Source organism: Chlamydotis macqueenii, chromosome 9 (genome assembly GCF_036417535.1).
Source record: "Chlamydotis macqueenii isolate bChlMac1 chromosome 9, bChlMac1.mat, whole genome shotgun sequence".
Taxonomy (NCBI): domain Eukaryota; kingdom Metazoa; phylum Chordata; class Aves; order Otidiformes; family Otididae; genus Chlamydotis; species Chlamydotis macqueenii.
This window is the reverse complement of record NC_141564.1, coordinates 10,087,691-10,092,460: the sequence shown is the minus strand read 5'-3', so window position 1 is coordinate 10,092,460 and position 4,770 is coordinate 10,087,691.

Below are 4,770 nucleotides of genomic sequence, written 5' to 3'. Positions count from 1 at the left end.
AGCAAGAAAATTGGAAATGGCTCATCCTCCCATCAAGGTCAGTACTGTCTTCATTAATATATTTTCCAGTCTTCTAAGGGTTAAAAGTTCCTAAAGCACAAATATTTTTCTTCTCTTTTGAGGCTTTTCCAGATGATTCAGTGCTACGACACTTTCCCTGAAAACAAGCCTTACTGCTTTCTGCTTGAGCTGCATCCAAAACAAAACTTCGTTCTTCCTTCTTTTGCAAGCCTGTTTTTCAAGTATTTATAATGTACATTTCCAGCCTCCTGCAGTCATCACTAAACCAAACTCTATGTATTTTGCTTTTCATGGATCAGTCCTCAAGGCACAAATCGTTTTTGTCACTCTTCTCTGAACTCCCTCCAGTTTGCCAATATCTTTCTAAAAATAGCGTACCCAGAGCTGAACACACATTGTCAGCTCAGATTCACCATTCTCTACTACTGCGTATGAAAAATTGATCTTTTTGTGAGCACATGGATATAACAAAGTGTACCAACAGTCAAAAAAATTTTAAAACAAGGATTTACAAAGTTGATTTGGATGTGGTTGTTGGCCTTTGTGTCCTATCGTTATAGAAACAGATAACGCCAGCTTACAAGAGCAGCAGACTGCTCTGTGGTGTGCCACTATCATCTGCCATTTCCCAGGGGGTAGTGATGGGACCATGAATTTTTTTTTGTTTATTTTTTTTTTTACTGTATGATGGCATGTCAAAGACACTTGGCCCTCTTCATAGATTCAGTTTGTTCAGTAAATAACTCTTCTTGGCTACAATTAATGTTGACGCCAGAGTAAATCTGTCAACAGTGAGAACATCCACAGGAGTCATGATAGGGCTAGATTTTCAAACGTAGGTGACACTTGCAAGAGGTCCCTATTGCCTTCAGGATTCTTTTTCTTGTGCAGAGCAACTCTGAAAGCATGGGCTGAATGTCCTTAGTAATTTATGGAAGTGAATCCAGAAATACACAGGCAAGAAGGTGGTGCATTTCGTGTCTCCTTCCCATGTGACGGAAATAAGGGGTTTCCTTTTAGTTCGTCCTTATTTGGACACACTTCCTCTTCTCCCCTCTTCTCCACTGAGTTCACTTGTGCTGAAAGCATCTCCCTATAATAAGGAGATCTGTCACATATTTTGGGAACTTGAGAGCACCGTCTTGCTCCCACTGATGTCAATGAACACCTTGCCTCTCATGTCACTAGAACATGAGTTTGTGCTTCACTTTGAGTCACTTACAATTCCAAAAGCAGAAAATGGAGATCTGCAATGTGTCTCGGTCAGTTACATGCCAATTGAAGATGGACTTGAGGATCCTAGCTAAGACTTCATATTTACTGTTGCAGAGACCTAGATCAAATGTGGATCTGCTCTAATCACATCCTCAGGTCATGTCCGACAGTCTTTTGCGTCAGTCTGGCTCCTGTCTGTATTGAAGACATCAGATTTCCTTTTGACAGTGGCATTCAGATCTGGGACCCTCACAGCTCTTTTTTTTTTTCCACAGTACCCTACAGGATTCTGTCTCTGAAAAACATTTAGCATTTCTGACCTCGTGCTGATATTGTATTATGACAGGATGTTCTTTGTGTACAACCCCATCACTACAGCTATTTCATATCTCTAGTCCCGACAAGTTTTTTATGCTCAGCACTGGCTTAATATTTTCTTTGGTCATCCATGTAGAATTACTTTCCCCAAACTGTTGTCAACTTGGGTCATTTTGTGTTACTTGTTTGAACTTGTCAAATTTCATTTCAGACACGGGTAGTACTTGACTCATATTTACTTCAAACTCCTCTTCCTGCGGTTCATTGCTTTCATTATTTATAGGTGTTCTTGAAAGCAGATCTGCTAAGCTCCTTACTACTGGGCCTGTATTTCACATTTAATGAGTGCTTTTGCAATTTCATTACATTTTTCTGAAGTCCAGGTGGCTCATTGTACAATGGATTTTACTCTATGGCTCCTAGTGCTTTATGGTCTCTTTCTACCTTGATTGAATTCTTCCCATAAACATATTCATGAAAACACTCATGATCTAAAACAATTGCTAGTATTTCGTTTTCAGTGTGAGCATAGATTTTGATATGTTTAAGCCAGTGGCTCAGATATCATCTTGCAAGACAGCCATGACCAAAATGACCTTGCATCAACTTGAATCTTAAGCTCCTGTTAGCCTCAGAATGTTCCAGTGTTGATGCTTCTCTGACAGTTTCTCTTTACAACAAACCTTATTCAGTTATCTTTGGGCTGTTCTGGACTATCTGGAAGCAACATTCAGCAGTGCCTCTCCACTGTGAGAAAAAATATTAGTTCACCCGGACCTCTTTTCAGGGAGAGATCTTTACGTCCAATGTTTGTATCAAGCCTTGCACAAGGGGTTTTGGCCGGTGAGTAACCTTCTGTCATTGCTGCAATACCAATATTATTAGCAGGAAAACCAGTACTGATGTTCTCCTGAATTCCCAAAAAGCCTTTTGCTCAGAGGTTTTCAAAGACGGTCTGAGCTTTTCCTGGAGCTGGCAAGCTCCTTTGCTATTGAATACTTCTACCTGCCCTAGTTCATCTGCCCTCATCTGGCTGGCTGCAAAAGCAGTACTAATGAATGTAAGCATTTCTGTGTTGTCAGTGCTCATGGTCATTCTAAACACCAGATAGTCTACTGGTGTTTCGGTCTCATCTTAATCCTCTGAGATCTAGGCATGGTATGTTAGTGCTGAGACTACCCTACAGAGATGTTTCTTGCATCTTTTAAGAGAATTATTGAGCAAAAGTATGCATCTTTTCCATCAAACTTACCTGGCTTCCTAATATGAAAATCCTATTGAATTTGGAAGTCTAGACTTGCACACTTCAAATGTGCCTGCAGGCTTCTTTTAGATGTTGCACTGAGATTTTTTCAGTTTATTCAAATCCTTAGTTTGTTTACTTTAATGAAAGTGACTATTTTCTTGACCAAGTTGGTTAGTTTCTGTATGTACTCGCTATGTCTCATTCTGTCACCCACTCAGGTTCAGCTGCTGTTTTGTCTTTCAGTGTCAGTGTGACTTCATATGGTGCATAATTTTAATGGAACTATAGCAGTAGTTTTCAATGGTATGGCCAGTGGCGTGACTTGAGTCTCTCTGTTTGTCACCAAATGCATTGAGAAAGCATATTTCTGGGAGTCTTCCTCACAGTCTATAGCACTTGTATTTGCTCCCTGTTAGTCTGTGTAGCGGTGTGTTTCATACTCTCCAGAATCCAGAAGGATTCAGAAATACTAGTTTTAGACCTGTTCTAATTTCCAGGTGAGAAGGTGTTCCAAATGGAGGACCTCTTGGAGGTCAGTCACTCTGGTAGAGTTGTAGAGGTAATTTGCAGTGGGTCTCACACAAACTCCACCTCAAAGTTTCATGGTTGTGCCCAAGGGTGGACAGGAGAAGGGAAGGGTCTGCATGACTGAAGCAGCTGGATCTACCAGTTGACCTTGGCCAGAGAAGGAGGAAATTGCCTCATGGGCGGGGAGTTCACATGAGGTCTCTGGGTAGTCTGGAGCCTGGTTTAATGCCAGAATGCACCTACAGCCTCTGATCTGCTCTGAAACTGGATAAATTCTCCCACATTTGGGCTCATGCAGCCGATTTTTCACGCCAAATGGATTCATTTGTTCTGCTGCTCCTTTTCCCTGTGACCACCTATGCAAGAAAGACCTTTCCCCATCCTCTGCCCTCAAAATCTGTGGCATCCTCCCATGCCAAGCCCTTACGAGGAGAAAAGCAGAACCACCAAACAAAAGTAAAATATTTCAGTGGAAAATTTTTCCAGCAGGCAGCTTCCTCCCCCAAAAGCAGGATGCACCAAATAACGGAGCAAGCAAACATTAAAAAAAAAAAGTCCATATGTGTATCATGAGCATTTAAAATGGCTTGGCAATTCTTGCTTTTTGGAAGTGACCAGTTCATTGCTTTGCTAAGTATCTTTCTAAGCCACCTCTTGTCAGAAGAAGAGAATAAATGAAAAGAGAGAAAGAGAGAGAGGAGAGAGAGAGAAAAGGACCTTTGCATAGCTTGAGCCTTTGTGCCGTGCATTCAGACTGATTTGTACCCTTTGTAGTCTTAATTATTTGTGAGAGCAGGATAACAGGAGTACCAAGCTCACCCATTATTTCCTGCATAAAAAAAGGCACACAGAAGCCGCTGATCGGTTTTGAATTAGCAAACATGATACTAAAAAAAAAAAAAAAAAAGGGAGGGGGGTAGAAGAGAGAGAGAGAGCATAAAAAAATTCATTAATATCATCAGGGATTAGGAGGCTGATTAAAGTGTAGCTGTTAGCGTATGCAAATGAGCGATAGGCATTTATCAGAGCCTGTGCAAGCTGTCTCAGAGCTGTAAAGCCCACGTATGTTTTTCAGCTGATTAAAACAGTTTTAAGTTCTGGAGGATTTTTTTTTTTTTTTTGAGAGAATAAAAAAATTAAAAAAGCCACCATCATCTATCCTTTTCCTTTTGGCTAAATTCCTCTAAGTGCACTCCAACCATTTCCACTTGAATGCACTCACTCTCTCTCTCTTTCTCTTTTGGGTAATGAGAGTTTGGGAAGGAAATGAATGCAAACTAAGGATGAGGCTTGCAACAGCTTTCTCGGCTTCCCTGTGAACTTCCAGAAGAAGGCCGTGGGAGGCTGCACCCCAGCAGCATCTCTGAACCATGCACATGCTGTGATGCTGCAACCCAGCCAGGCTTAGGCCCTGGGGAGAAGAAGTGGGCTGGTGGCTCTTC